We start from the raw sequence: 16197 nt of genomic DNA, 5'->3' as shown, positions 1-16197 counted from the left end.
GAAGCTTGTGCACTTGCTGAATTTGATTTCCTAATGGGGCACGGCTGGGGGCTGATTGTGGGTCATTGTGAAAATATTTCTGTTCATTGCAGCGCATGACGGTGCTGCGATTAACAGGAATACTTTCACAAAGACCCACAATCAGCCCGCAGCCGTGCCCCATTAAGAAATGAAATGTAGTAAGTCCAAAACCACAAGGTGTGCTTTACACGTTGTGCTTTTGAACTACATGCATGTTTTTTTTGTTAGTGGAGCGCTGCTGCGGGCTGATATGAGCTTTTGTGAACAAATTCCTCTTAATTGCAGCGCATGACAAATGGTTGTGTGACAGAGCCCATCACGTTGGTTCACGGTCGTTAGAGCATGCATCGCTGCGCTAGAGTGTTTGGGACCAGCAGAGTGGTTGTGGTCATGGCTCCTGCACGATACTGTATACCTGGAGAACGGTTGTGCAGTCTTGAAGACTTTTACTCTGGCAGTGGGACATATAGCAGGCATGGGTATATTTATGTCTCCCTCTCTGGGTATATGATGAAGAAAAGTTATAATGGAATTGTTAGAACCGGGGGTCTCTAGTTGGCAGAGGTAGGTACCTTAGACCAAGTAGGGACCCTTGCTTCTAGTCAGGGTGAAGGAATAACCCTCTGAGATAACCCCTGCTCACCCTCTAGGTAGCATGGCGCGAGCAGTCTAGGCTAAACAGAGGCAATGTGGATAACATTTGCACTTAACACAACAATATTCCCCAATCCACCACAAACTGAGACCACACAGGTAAGTATATTTTATAAAAATATATAGCTTTATCTAGTTACAGCAAGTAAATGAAGCAGTTGCATGATAATCACTTCTTTAGAAAAATGTTGCAGTTAATCTTAAGGGTTGCACTTGATCTTCATGATGGTACTTGTAAATAGGAAGTTCTTATGTAAAAACAAGGATAGTCTCAAGTCTCTTTCAAGATCAGCAATTAAGAATAACACTTGGTAGTTATCTAAAATTAGCTCTCTAAAAATGAGCCAACTAGCTATGCCACTGATCCTCCTCGGTCAATTTCGAGCCCACAAAGCAATGGGCTCCTCACGCTGAAAGCGCGCCTCACCAGCGTCCCTGGGGACTCTTTGTTTTCTCACCGGCACTGCCTCAGGGCCTGGGGCGCACCTCGCCTGTCAGCGCTCACTCGCGCTCAGGCCCGGCCGGTCTCCGCAAGCTCTCCGCCCACTCTCAGTCCTTCGGGAGCGGCGGGGGCAGAGACGGCAGGCCGGGGGCTGGGACACTTTCACAATCCCTCGGCGAGGTCGGGTCTGTCTTTCCCGGTCCCGCCGGGTATCGCACGGCAATTCCGGGGTCTCCGCAGCAGCTCCTCCGCTGGGCCAATCAGGTCGCGGCACTGAGGACGAGCCTCCACACACACCCGGGAGTCAGCCAACGGCAGAGCGGCTCCCGGGACATGCAACGATGACGCTCCGCTCCTTCGGCCAATCACGGCCCAACACCACTGATGACGCTGCGCCGCACGGGCCAATCCCGTTGCGGCGTTAGTGAGGGGGCTCGGCTCCCTCCACCAATGGGAGCGCGGCGGCTTCGTTCTTCGCCGCTTCAGCTCCCCAACGATCGGCGATCTTGGGGGGGGGTATTCCTGGCCCCCGGGCTGCGGTGGTGACACAGCTCACAGTCGTTTTCAGTGCGCCTGGCACTGGGAAGGCCCACAAGTCTGTGGTCTGCCCCACACGCGTGTCGATGAACACGCCGATCTTGGCCACACAGCAGGCTGGGTCAGCGCGGCGCTCTCAAGCAGATTAGAGAGCCGCCCGTGCGCTAAGCAGGCAAACCACAGGGTTTCACGATCTCCTCGCCACACAGCAGCTTCAGGGGGCACAGCAGGGTCTTGTAGTCCTTGGGCAACCTTTATGTCCCTGGGTTGCAGACAGGGGCCAGCTCTTCTCAGGCCCTTGGAGATTCAAGATTGTAGACACAGCACACAGCAAAGTCTTGGAAGTTTCAAGCAGGCAGGGTCACAGCACACAGCAAAGTCCCTTTCTCCTCCTCAGCTTCCAGTTAGACAGCAGAACAGGTCAGCCCTCAGAGCACACAGCAAGGCAATCTTCCTTTAGTTCCCCAGCAGTCCTTCTTCCAGGAGAGGTTCCTCCTTGATTGTAGAATTTCAGAATCTAACTCTCTGTAGTCAGGGGTCCTTTCCTTATACCCCTCAAAGTCTTTGAAGTCCTTTGAAGTCTTTGTGCAAGCAGCCCTGAGTCCAGTCTAAACCAGTTCTGGGGGTTGCGGAGCACTGAGGTGTCTCTGGTTTTCTTCTTCCTGTCAGCTTCAGGGCCAGAGGTGTCAGTAGGCCGGCAGGAGGGAACTAGCATGGGGGGCCAGGCAGGCACAGCCCAGCACTTATCAGGCGTTTCTTCCTCCCACCTCCCGGGCAGCAGATGTGCCCTTTCATCCCCGGGCTGGCTCCGACCCTCTCCTCTAGGGGCTCTGCAGCCCCCCTGTCACACCCAGGCCAGACAGGCATTCCACAAACCCAGGCACACAGAAAGGTTTAGACAAGAGAACAGCCACTTTCTAAAAGTGTTATTCTCCATTACAGGATTTAAAAACACCCTTCACTAAAAGATGTGTCCTTAAATTCTGAGTTCAGGGATATCTTTCACTTATGTCCCATCTTGTTCCTATGGGAAGATAGGCTGGTATCACATGGGCCCAGCCTCCTCCATGTTACTCTATGGAGCAAGATAGCCTTACAGCAGTGAGCACATAAAATGGCTGCAGCCCACTACCAGAGCATGTGACCTGCACTAGTACATGCTCTACCTTATCCATACACTGCACCCTGCCCAGGGGGGTACCTAGAGCCTTCCATAGGGGTGACTGATGTGCACAGACAGGGAAGGGTTAGGCCTAGCCAGTGGGGACACTGGCCAGGCTGACATGGCAGTCACTGACTGCACACAGGCCCTGCGCTGGCAGGCCTGAGTCACCATTTTAAAGCTACTCATGTGGGTGGCGCAATCTGGGCTGCAGGCCCACTAGTAGCATCTGTCATCACCAGCCCTGGCACACACAGTGCACTTTACTAGGGACTCCATGGTGATACAAATATGCCAATCAGGTATATTCAATTAATATGGCAATTTACAGAGGGAGCACTTACACTCTGACACTGATCAGCAGTGGCAGAGTGTCCAAAGCATCTAAATCAGCAAAAACGAAATCCAGCACAGCATCAAAACACATGAGTCAGAGGCAAAAAGATGGGGGAAGAACCACGCCAAAAGGTGTCAGGTCTAACACGTGTCTCCTCCAGCTGAAAGTGGGGAGAACTACCCAACCTCTTGGGAGTCGTCATCACTAAGGCGGAAGAATCTGGACAGACCGTCAGCATTGGCGTGTTCTGTACAAGGGCGGTGCTCCACCGTAAAGTCCATCCCCTGTAGGGAAATGGACCACCTCAACAATTTCGGATTCTCACCCCTCATCTGCATTAACCATCTGAGGGGCCTGTGGTCGGTCTGAACACGGAAGTGAGTCCCAAACAGGTAGGGCCTCAGCTTCTTCAGAGCCCAGACCACAGCGAAAGCTTCTCTTTCAATGGCACTCCATTTCTGTTCCCTGGGGATTAGCCTCGGCTAATGAAAGCCACTGGTTGGTCTCCGCCCTCATCATTGATCTGTGAGAGTACTGCTCCCACGCCTTGCTCTGAAGCGTCAGTTTGCACAATGAACTCACTGGAAAAGTCAGGTGCCTTAAGCACCGACGCTGTGCACATGGCAGTTTTGAGGGTGTCAAAAGCAGTTTGACAGGCCTCGGTCCAATTCACTTTCCTGGGCTGATTTCTAGATGTCAGCTCTGTCAAAGGGGCCACAATGGTGCCATAACCTTTGACAAACCGTCTGTAATACCCGGTGAGACCTAAAAAGGCTCTCACCTCAGTCTGGGTCATGGGGGGTTCCCAAGCCAGAATGGTATCAATTTTTGCCCATAGGGGCGCCACCTGGCCGCTCCCCACCTGTTGTCCCAAGTACACCACAGATCCCTGCCCTATCTGGCATTTACTGGCCTTGATAGTGAGGCCTGCCTTCTGCAGAGCCTTCAACACTTCAGTGAGGTGTTGCAGGTGTTCCTCCCAAGTGGAGCTGAACACAGCAATGTCATCCAGGTAGGCTGCGCTGAATTGCTCCAGCCCTGCCAGTACCTGGTTGACCAATCTCTGAAATGTGGCGGGAGCATTTTTCAACCCAAAGGGCATGACACGGAACTGGAAGTGTCCTTCTGGCGTTGAAAATGCTGACCTCTCCTTGGCCCCGTCAGTTAAGGCAATCTGCCAGTACCCTGAAGTCAAATCAAAAGTGCTCAGGTACTGGGCAGCTCCCAACCGATCCACCAGCTCATCAGCTCTGGGGATGGGGTGCGCGTCAGTCTTGGTGACCGCATTGAGCCCACGGTAGTCCACACAGAACCAGAGTTCTGGGGTGCCATCCGGGGTAGCAGCTTTCTTAGGCACTAAGACCACTGGGCTAGCCCAGGGGCTGCTGGAGGGCTCAATAACCCCTAGCGTCAACATCTTGGAAACTTCTTCCTTGATGCTGGCTCTGACCTTGTCAGCCACTCTGTAAAACTTCTGTTTCACAGGCAGACTGTCTCCAGTGTCCACATCGTGGATGCACCACTTGGTGACACCTGGGGTCAGGGAGAACAGTGGGGCGAACTGACCCAAGACTTGGCGACAGTCCTCCTGCTGTTCTGGAGTCAGGGTGGGGGAGAGGACCACACCATCCACTGACCCATCATGCTCCTTGACTGCCAGGAGGTCAGGGAGAGGATCACTATCCTCCTCCCCTCCAACATCGGTAGCCATGAGCATAGTCACTTCGGTCCTTTCAAAGTGGGGTTTGAGGTGGTTCACATGTAGCTATGCCTGGGAGTCTTCAGGTTAACCAAATAGGTAACCTCGCTCTTGCGCTCCACCACCTCATATGGCCCAGATCACTTGTCACGGAGCGCACAAGGCTCCACTGGCGCCATCACCCACACTTTCTGACCAGGGTGAAACTCAACCAGAGAAGTGTTCTGGTCATACCACCTCTTCATTTCCTCCTGGCTAGCCTCCAGGTTCTCTTGAGCGAGCTTCCTGAAGCGCTTGGTCTGGTTGCGAATAGCCAGCACATAGCTGAACACATCCTGAGGGGTTTTCCCACGGGATTTCTCCCACCCCTCCTTCACCAGAGTAAGAGGCCCTCTGACAGGGTGGCCATACAGCAACTCAAAGGGACTGAACCCTAAGGATTTCTGAGGCACCTCCCTGTAGGCAAACAACAGGCATGGCAACAAGACATCCCATTTCCGCCTCATGGGCTCTTCCAGGCCCATAATCATGCCCTTCAATGTGCGGTTGAATCTCTCAACCAACCCATTTCCTTGAGGGTGGTACGGAGTGGTGAATTTGTATGTCACCCCACACTCCGCCCACAGGGACTTCATATACTTAGAAATGAAGTTAGTCCCTCTGTCCGAGACCACCTCCCGGGGAAATCCCACCCGGGAAAAGATTCCCATAAAGGCACGGCCCACCACGGGGGCGGTGACTGTCCTGAGCGGGATGGCTTCCGGGTACCGAGTGGCATGGTCCACCAAGACCAGGATAAACCTGTTGCCTAGGGCCGTTTTGGGATCCAGGGGCCCCACGATGTCAATGCCCACCCGCTCAAAAGGGGTGCTCACCACAGGAAAGGGTTGGAGGGGTGCCACGCACTTCCCTCCGCTCTTGCCACTGGCCTGGCAAGTCTGACAGGACTTACAAAAGGCAGCGACGTGCTTCTTCATCTGGGGCCAGTAGAAATGGGTGACAAGCCTGTGATAGGTCTTGTCTTGCCCCAGATGTCCTGCGAGAGGCACGTCATGAGCCAGACCCAGTAGGAAGTTCCTGAAGCGCTCCGGTACTACCAGCACACGGGCTGCACCGGGCTCAGCGAACTTAGGCTCACTATAAAGTAAGTCATCCTCCCAGTAGATCAAATGCTCCTTGGACCCCAGGCCTGCGGCCTGGTCGGCAGCCTGCTGCCGCACACCAATGAGAGAAGGGCACTCCTTCTGAGCCTGGCAGAATTCCTCCCTGGAGGGACCACCCTCTTGCTGCCACTGGGACAGCTCAGGCAATTCCCCTAGTTCGGCCACCTGCTCCCCTGTAGGTTCCAGGGCATCCCCCTCTGGGTCTGCCTCCTCCTGGACCGTGGGAACAGTGGGGGCCGGTTTCCCGTTCCCTCTACCCCTTCTTCTCTTGGCAGGTTCCTGGGCCATTGTTCCAGGCTCCAGTTCTGCTACACCGCCCTCTCTGGCTGTCATCGCACGGGTGGATACACAGATCCACGCGGGCAAACCCAACATCTCCAAGTGAGTCCTGTGCTCCACCTCTTTCCATGGGGAGCTCTCCAGGTCATTACCTAATAGACAATCTACAGGCAAGGCATCACTTACAACAATCTCCAGAATACCGGAGACTCCTCCCCATTCAAATGGAACTTTTGCCAACTTGCAGTAGCGCACTGAACTGTCAGCTGCCACCACAGGCCGGAGTACCTTGGGAACAATTTGCTCGTCAGACACCCACCGACACCTGACAGATGTCACGCTGGCCCCTGTGTCTCTCAGAGCCTCCACCTCCTGTCCATTGATGGTCACCTTCTGCCCGTATTTCTTAGTGTTTTGGGGCAGCAAGGTTTCCTGGGCCATCTCTTGGTCTCCTAGAGAGACAAGGGTCATCAATGCTAACCCCTTCTCCCCACTAGAAATCAAATCCCCTCCCAAAGCTACACTGGCTAACGCCGGAGCTGGAGCTGGATCACCAGTGGGTGCTGATTTCTTCTTTGGACTGTTGGGAGCAATGTGCCCCACCTCCCTACATGAATAGCAAGTAGGCGGGGTCTTTTTGTCCTGCGTGCCTTTATGGGGCCAGGACTTCTTAGGCTTGGGGGGTTGAGACACCTTCTCCTGGGAACTACTTTGGGGCCCTTTAGAAGACTCCTTTTGATTACCCGTGTCCCCCCCACTCTTCTGCTGGGGACCCTGTCCACCTTTGGCTGGGGTACTTACCACCCCCTTGTGGACCCTGGTGCTAGTCCAGAGGTCCGCCTCTTTAGCAAGCTCACTGGGATCAGTTAACTTACTATCCAAAAGATGCTGGCGCAGCTCTGGGACACATAAACTACTTAAGTGCTCCCTACTAATCAAGTGACACAACCCCACATAATCAGTAACTTTGCTGCCCTTCATCCAACCTTCCAGTGCACGCGTGTACATACTCACACACTCCACCCAAGTACTTGAATCAAGCTTCTTGAAGTTCCTAAACTTCTGGCGGTACTGTTCAGCAGTGAGCCCATACCTGAGGCACAAAGCATCCTTCATGGCGGAGTAGGATAAAGCATCCTCTGCTTCTAAGGGTGCCAAAACATCCCTCCCCAAGGCCTCAAAATGCTTCCACAATCCTGCTCCCCAATTCTTCTCAGGCACTTCATTCATCTTTAAGGCAAGTTCATACGCTCTGAACCACGCATAAATATCCTCACCCCTCTGATAATTCTGTACCAGATCCTTTGGTATGTACACTTTACCCGCCTGTACTGGTTGTGCGCTGCCACCTTTAGAACTGGACTCCTCCTTTCTGAGTTTAACGTCCAGCTCCTTCATGCTCAACTCATGAGCCAATTGGAGTTTCCTCTCCTCCAAAGCGAAAGCGGTTCTTCTCTCCTCCGCCTCTGCTTGTGCTTTGAGCTTAAAAAGCTCAATCTCATGGGCCCTAGCTCTCCGATTCTCCTCCACTTCCTCTGGAGAAATCCCCCTACCGGAGTGGTTGCTGCTGGGCCTAGACGCTTGCCTCGCCACTGGCAATTCACTGGACACAAACGCATTCTCCTGTGTGCCTCCCTCTCCAGTAGTGACTTCGGGAACACCATGTTTGGCCTCCCACCAGGCCCTCAGAGCTGTCCGTAGCTCTTCCTTGTTTGCGCCGCCCCTTACTGGGCATTCAAGCTGTTTGCAGACTTTTCTCAGTTGCTCCTTGTTATAGGTTAACAACTCCTGGATTTCAAATTCCACTTCCACTTCTCCATTCACGCTTGGCGCTTTCCGAGACATGATGCTTCCTAACCTTTTCAACTAACAAGGTTTCACCAAAAAGAAAAAATCTTGCGCAACCTGTTCTGCTAAACTAGACTAGTGATGTACAAGAAATCACTGCAGGTCAAGTGCAATTATTAGTTCAAAATCCGCACCGCTGTCCAACAATGTTAGAACCGGGGGTCTCTAGTTGGCAGAGGTAGGTACCTTAGACCAAGTAGGGACCCTTGCTTCTAGTCAGGGTGAAGGAATAACCCTCTGAGATAGCCCCTGCTCACCCTCTAGGTAGCATGGCGCGAGCAGTCTAGGCTAAACAGAGGCAATGTGGATAACATTTGCACTTAACACAACAATAATCCCCAATCCACCACAAACTGAGACCACACAGGTAAGTATATTTTATAAAAATATATAGCTTTATCTAGTTTTAGCAAGTAAATGAAGCAGTTGCATGATAATCACTTCTTTAGAAAAATGTTGCAGTTAATCTTAAGGGTTGCACTTGATCTTCATGATGGTACTTGTAAATAGGAAGTTTATTTATTTATTTATTTGGGCATTTATTAAGCGCCTGGTTACGCCACTGGCGTGTCCCCGCGCTGTGATAAGTGAAGTAGCTGTCCCCCCTCCTCCCACAAAAGGCTATCTGCTAAAAAGATGTGTTTTCAGTTTTTTTCTGAACAGGACTTCAGAGGGTTCAAGTCGCAGTTCCAGCGGGAGAGCATTCCAACGTTTGGGAGCAAGGTATCTAAAAGACCTGCCCCCCATGCGTGCTCTTGATACTCTGGGGACTTTTAACAGCTCAGTCTGAGAAGACCGTAGACTGCGTGTGGGCTCGTAGTGGGTTATTAGGCTCTGGAGCGGTCTAGGCGCTTTGCCGCTCAAGATGCGGTGACAAGTGGCAAGGGCCTTAAACTCCACTCTCCTCTCAATGGGAAGCCAGTGGAGGGCCCGCAAAGCTGGTTTAGCGGAAGACCTCCTGGGGAGCCTAAGTACCAGCCGTGCTGCCGCATTTTGAAGGACCTGCAGACGGCCCATAACCCTACCCGTGGCCCCCAGAAAAAGCAGGTTCCCGTAATCAAGTCGGGAGGTGACGAGGGCATGCACCAGCGTCTTTCGAGCAGAGATGGGAAGCAGATCTAACACTTTCCTAAGGGCTCTCAGGACACTGAAGCATACCCCCGCCACCCGTCCGACCTGTGGGCCGAAGGTAAGGTCCTTGTCCAGCCACACACCAAGGTTCCTAGCCTCACGGCAGGGGACCGGGACCTCACCCAGGCAGGGCGGCCACCACGCCGATGACCACGCAGACGGCCCACTCCCCACCACGAGCACCTCAGTCTTGCTGCCGTTCAATTTTAAACAGTTTGCGGACATCCAGGCAGCAAGATCATGCATGCAGTTCCTGAAGATGTCCGCTGCAAGACTGGGCGCGCGCGATAGGGAGATGACCAGCTGCGTGTCATCGGCGTAGGACACCAGACGAAGACCATATCCTTCCACGATGGCCGCCAGGGGGGAGACGTAGATATTAAATAGGGTTGGGCTCAGAGACGAGCCCTGAGGCACGCCCTGGCCCAACTCAATCTCCCTGGAGTAGCATTCCCCTAGCCTGACTTGAAAACGCCTGTCCGACAGGAAGGACGTGATCCAGCCAAGCGCAGCTCCTGTCACCCCTCCTCCGTTCAGACACTGTAGCAAGGTGGAATGAGCTACAGTGTCGAACGCTGCGCTTAGGTCTAAAAGGATCAATGCCATAGTTTGGCCCTCGTCCACACCCTGTCTTAGTGCTTCCACCGCCACGAGAAGAGCAGACTCCGTCGAATGACGGGGGCGGAAGCCAAATTGCGAGTCGTGGAGTAGCGAAGCCATCTCCACGTACTGCATAAGCTGTATATTGGCAATTTTTTCCGCCACCTTAGCCATATAGGGCAGGAGGGAGATGGGACGGAGGTTGTCCAGTTTGTCGAAACTGACGTTGGCCTTCTTCTGCAGAGGAAGTACCACTGCCTGCTTCCAGGCGTTCGGGACCACCTGGGACTCAAAGGAGGTGTCCAGTAGATGACGCACATAGGGCTCAAGTACTGGCAAGCTACCCTTTAACCGACTAGGAGTGGTCGGATCTCTAGGGGAACCGGTTTTTATTGATCCACAAACACGGAGGAGTTCCGCAGTGTGGGGAGTAACAAACGTGGATAACCGTTGTTCCCCTTCCATTCTAGTGGGTTCCGGGTAAATAGGGCCGCTATCTGTCCTCTGGGGGAAGGAATGATAGATATTGGTAACCTTTGTTGCAAAGAACTCAGCAATCCGGTTACAGCCCTCCGTAGTACATAATTTCTTAGGCACCACGGCTGGTTTCCCTATTGCAATAGACTTATAAATAGAGAAAAGCTCCTTGGTGGACTGCTCTGCTTCCTCTATCTTATTGCAATAGTACAGTGATTTAGCCTTCCTAATCAAAGTGTGGTAAATGCGCCTGCAATCAATATATTCTGTTTTGGCCCGAGTTGCATAGGCAGTCCTCCATTGCCTTTCAGCCCGTTTGCATGCTGCTTTGGCCGTTCGCAGGTCCGCGTTATACCAAGGTGCCGATCTTTGCACTCGGCCCCCCAATTTCGCCATACCCAATGGTGCCACCGAATTCAGGGCTTCCAATATGCGTTGGTTCAAGTTGGTGTTAATTTCATCAACCCCATCGCCCCCAGGAAGGCCCTTCTCAGTTAGTGCCAGATCGAATTTGGCTTGAGAGAACGCTGCCCATCTCCGCCTAGGGTGTTTGTCGGCGGGGGGGTCACTGGGGCGAGGTCCCTGCATTTCGATGGTAAAAGGGACGAGGAAATGGTCAGACCATGGGATGGAAATCGGGATTTGGGCGTTTACTTGATTCCAGTTTGCGAAGACTGGGTCCAAAAGGTGGCCCAGCTTGTGGGTGGGGTGCGACACCTTCTGCTCGAACTGTAAGCTAGCCATCGTATTACAGAAATCACTTGCCACCCTGTCCGTAGGGGTGTCTAAATGTAAATTCAGATCCCCTAAGACCATGAATTTATCCGTACGTAGCGCGGCTTCTGTGACGCCTTCCACTAGCTTCTCGATAAAGGCTGCAGTGGATCCCGGAGGGCGGTAGATTAGAAGGCCTTTCAGGGTGAAATAGCCATTGATAGAGATGGAAAAGGCACCAGCCTCGCTGTCATCAATCACGCTGCTGTCTAGCTGACATTGATAGTCTTGTCTAGCAACTATGGCTATGCCACCCCCTCTCCCCCGTATTCTGTCTAATCTTAACAGACAGTAGCCCTCTGGAATGGCTTCAATAATCTCTGGCATGGAGTCTTGGTCAAGCCAAGTTTCCGTCAGAAAAAACAGATCCCATTGTTTACCACTGAGGAGGTCATGGATGTCCAGAGAGTGTTTGCGTAGGGAGCGAACATTCAACAGGCCGCATATCAAAGTATGCTGGCCTGTGATTTGAGCCTTGCTGATGTCGAAGGTATAAGTACAATGGCTACAGCCCACGTTGTTTGCTGCCTTGATGCTGTGTGGACATAGTCCACCCAGCTCTCCACGGAGGAGAAGAAGTTCCTCTCGACTCCAAGTGGTGCGGCAAGAAAAAGGGGCATGGGGACTGGCCCTGGACCGCTGTCTGCCGCGGACGGGCGCAGACGGGCTTAACTCAGGCGCAACTCCGGCGCGCCTTTGTCGCGCCCGCTGCGCTCGTCCGCTGCGCTGCCGACAGCACATCCGCCTTATATTCCCCCCAGCGTCCCAACAACTAGAGCGCTGCTGTTCCCTGCCGGAAGTGTCTGGCTCGGACCCTCCACGCCCTCTGCTCAAACGGTACTAGTCACCGGCGTCAGACCGAGGCGGGAGGGAGGGGCGAGTCCAGCACTCCGTTGCCAGGCAGCAGCACCTGCTTGTCCGCCTACGGAGGCTCTACCGAGCAAAATGCGGAAGTAGCAGAAATCACGCTGTGCCTAGCAGCTTACACAAAGCCAGGTGAGGAGAAGAAGGTTGTGAGATTAAAAGTATAAAAAGCGCTCATGCGCTAGAAGGCATGCGAGCAACACGCAGAAGCGCCAGAGCAAAAAGCGGTAGGGACTGCACTGTCCACTTACCACACAAGGCTCCAGGCTCCAGGCTCCAGTGCCTTATATCCCCCCCAGCGTCCCAACAACTAGAGCGCTGCTGTTCCCTGCCGGAAGTGTCTGGCTCGGACCCTCCACGCCCTCTGCTCAAACGGTGCTAGTCACCGGCGTCAGACCAAGGCGGGAGGGAGGGGCGAGTCCAGCACTCCGTTGCCAGGCAGCAGCACCTGCTTGTCCGCCTACGGAGGCTCTACCGAGCAAAATGCGGAAGTAGCAGAAATCACGCTGTGCCTAGCAGCTTACACAAAGCCAGGTGAGGAGAAGAAGGTTGTGAGATTAAAAGTATAAAAAGCGCTCATGCGCTAGAAGGCATGCGAGCAACATGCAGAAGCGCCAGAGCAAAAAGCGGTAGTGACTGCACTGTCCACTTACCACACAAGGCTCCAGGCTCCAGTGCCTTATATCCCCCCCAGCGTCCCAACAACTAGAGCGCTGCTGTTCCCTGCCGGAAGTGTCTGGCTCGGACCCTCCACACCCTCTGCTCAAACGGTGCTAGTCACCGGCGTCAGACCGAGGCGGGAGGGAGGGGCGAGTCCAGCACTCCGTTGCCAGGCAGCAGCACCTGCTTGTCCGCCTACGGAGGCTCTACCGAGCAAAATGCGGAAGTAGCAGAAATCACGCTGTGCCTAGCAGCTTACACAAAGCCAGGTGAGGAGAAGAAGGTTGTGAGATTAAAAGTATAAAAAGCGCTCATGCGCTAGAAGGCATGCGAGCAACACGCAGAAGCGCCAGAGCAAAAAGCGGTAGGGACTGCACTGTCCACTTACCAAGTTCTTATGTAAAAACAAGGATAGTCTTACGTCTCTTTCAAGATCAGCAATTAAGAATAACACTTGGTAGTTATCTAAAATTAGCTCTCTAAAAATGAGCCAGCTAGCTATGCCACTGATCCTCCTCGGTCAATTTCGAGCCCGCAAAGCAATGGGCTCTTCACGCTGAAAGCGCGCCTCACCAGCGTCCCTGGGGACTCTTTGTTTTCTCACCGGCACTGCCTCAGGGCCTGGGGCGCACCTCGCCTGTCAGCGCTCACTCGCGCTCAGGCCCGGCCGGTCTCCGCAAGCTCTCCGCCCGCTCTCAGTCCTTCGGGAGCGGCGGGGGGCAGAGACGGCAGGCCGGGGGCTGGGACACTTTCACAATCCCTCGGCGAGGTCGGGTCTGTCTTTCCCGGGCCCGCCGGGTATCGCACGGCAATTCCGGGGTCTCCGCAGAAGCTCCTCCGCTGGGCCAATCAGGTCGCGGCACTGAGGACGAGCCTCCACACACGACCGGGAGTCAGCCAACGGCAGAGCGGCTCCCGGGACATGCAACGATGACGCTCCGCTCCTTCGGCCAATCACTGCCCAACACCACTGATGACGCTGCGCCGCACGGGCCAATCCCGTCGCGGCGTTAGTGAGGGGGCTCGGCTCCCTCCACCAATGGGAGCGCGGCGGCTTTGTTCTTCGCCGCTTCAGCTCCCCAACGATCGGCGATCTTGGGGGGGGGTATTCCTGGCCCCCGGGCCGCGGTGGTGACACAGCTCAGTCTTTTTCAGTGCGCCTTGCACTGGGAAGGCCCACAAGTCTCTGGTCTGCCCCACACGCGTGTCGATGAACACGCCGATCTTGGCCACGCAGCAGGCTGGGTCAGCGCGGCGGTCTCAAGCAGATTAGAGAGCCGCCCGTGCACTAAGCAGGCAAACCACAGGGTTTCACGATCTCCTCGCCACACAGCAGCTTCAGGGGGCACAGCAGGGGCTTGTAGTCCTTGGGCAACCTTTATGTCCCTGGGTTGCAGACAGGGGGCCAGCTCTTCTCAGGCCCTTGGAGATTCAAGATTGTAGACACAGCACACAGCAAAGTCTTGGCAGTTTCAAGCAGGCAGGGTCACAGCACACAGCAAAGTCCCTTTCTCCCCCTCAGCTTCCAGTTAGACAGCAGAACAGGTCAGCCCTTAGAGCACACAGCAAGGCAATCTTCCTTTAGTTCCCCAGCAGTCCTTCTTCCAGCAGAGGTTCCTCCTTGATTGTAGAATTTCAGAATCTAACTCTCTGTAGTCAAGGGTCCTTTCCTTATACCCCTCAAAGTCTTTGAAGTCCTTTGAAGTCTTTGTGCAAGCAGCCCTGAGTCCAGTCTAAACCAGTTCTGGGGGTCGCGGAGCACTGAGGTGTCTCTGGTTTTCTTCTTCCTGTCAGCTTCAGGGCCAGAGGTGTCAGTTGGCCGGCAGGAGGGAACTAGCATGGGGGGCCAGGCAGGCACAGCCCAGCACTTATCAGGCGTTTCTTCCTCCCACCTCCCGGGCAGCAGATGTGCCCTTTCATCCCCGGGCTGGCTCCGACCCTCTCCTCCGGGGGCTCTGCAGCCCCCCTGTCACACCCAGGCCAGACAGGCATTCCACAAACCCAGGCACACAGAAAGGTTTAGACAAGAGAACAGCCACTTTCTAAAAGTGCTATTCTCCATTACAGGATTTAAAAACACCCTTCACTAAAAGATGTGTCCTTAAATTCTGAGTTCAGCGATATCTTTCACTTATGTCCCATCTTGTTCCTATGGGAAGATAGGCTGGTATCACATGGGCCCAGCCTCCTCCATGTTACTCTATGGAGCAAGATAGCCTTACAGCAGTGAGCACATAAAATGGCTGCAGCCCACTACCAGAGCATGTGACCTGCACTAGTACATGCTCTACCTTATCCATACACTGCACCCTGCCCAGGGGGGTACCTAGAGCCTTTCATAGGGGTGACTGATGTGCACAGACAGGGAAGGGTTAGGCCTAGCCAGTGGGGACACTGGCCAGGCTGACATGGCAGTCACTGACTGCACACAGGCCCTGCGCTGGCAGGCCTGAGTCACCATTTTAAAGCTACTCATGTGGGTGGCGCAATCTGCGCTGCAGGCCCACTAGTAGCATCTGTCATCACCAGCCCTGGCACACGCAGTGCACTTTACTAGGGACTCCATGGTGATACAAATATGCCAATCAGGTATATTCAATTAATATGGCAATTTACAGAGGGAGCACTTACACTCTGACACTGATCAGCAGTGGCAGAGTGTCCAAAGCATCTAAATCAGCAAAAACGAAATCCAGCACAGCATCAAAACACATGAGTCAGAGGCAAAAAGATGGGGGAAGAACCACGCCAAAAGGTGTCAGGTCTAACAGGAATGTTGCCTACGGTTTCTGTGGTGAGAGATGCGCAGTTCCTGCTCCTACCTGATGTGGGTGCGACTGTCACTTGGGTGTGCAGCATTAATTCCCGCTTTGCTAAAGTTCAGATCCTCTACATTGCATCAACTCCATTGAAGAATACATTCAGAGGAACAACACGAAAGGAAAACATTTGAGCCACTGAAAAAGACAAGGGTGAAGTGTACAAGAGTTTCTGACCTGGTGACATCGTCCTGGCAAAAGTTATTTCACTTGGTAATGCACAGTCCAACTATCTATTGACAACTGCTGAGAACGAGCTGGATGTGGTGGTTGCCCACAGTGAAGCAGGAGTGCAGATGCTTCCCATCAGCTGGAGTGAGAAACAGTGCTCGCAGACGCACATGAAGGAGTTCAGGAAAGTCACCCGGGTGCAGCCAGAGTTTCTGCAGATGTAGTCCACTTGAATTTCTCAGAAGAGACTATAACTGGCAGTAGGGAACATCACAACCTGTCACGCGGCACTGGGCGACGCCCCGCATTCGAGTTGTGCAGTAGATCATACAAAAATGTATAATGTTAGAGTATGATAGGTGTCTCCAGTATTCAAGAAAGTGCATCTTAAACCAGCGGGACCATTAACTTTAATAATCAGATTATTTGAGAAGTACTTATTAAAAGTGTTTTTTAACATAAATTGAGAAACATTACTGCCTCCGTCTTGATGATTACTATCACTGAACAAAGATGCAGGTCAGGGTACCCGTGCACCCTATATGTTGCTTAAATTGTT

The 16197-nt window shown here is 53.4% G+C and overlaps 1 protein-coding gene and 1 pseudogene across 1 annotated transcript in view; both read left to right on the top strand.

Moving 5' to 3' along the window:
* The window catches only part of KIFBP (kinesin family binding protein), a 940192-nt gene that overhangs the window by 448533 nt on the left and 475462 nt on the right, over positions 1-16197 (top strand). The window lies entirely within an intron of this gene.
* On the top strand, positions 412-15862 carry LOC144756468 (exosome complex component CSL4-like; annotated as a pseudogene).

The sequence above is a fragment of the Lissotriton helveticus genome, chromosome 5_1 (assembly GCF_964261635.1).
Source record: "Lissotriton helveticus chromosome 5_1, aLisHel1.1, whole genome shotgun sequence".
Classification (NCBI taxonomy): domain Eukaryota; kingdom Metazoa; phylum Chordata; class Amphibia; order Caudata; family Salamandridae; genus Lissotriton; species Lissotriton helveticus.
The sequence above is the reverse complement of the archived record's forward strand: the minus strand, read 5'-3'. Positions and strand labels throughout refer to the sequence as shown.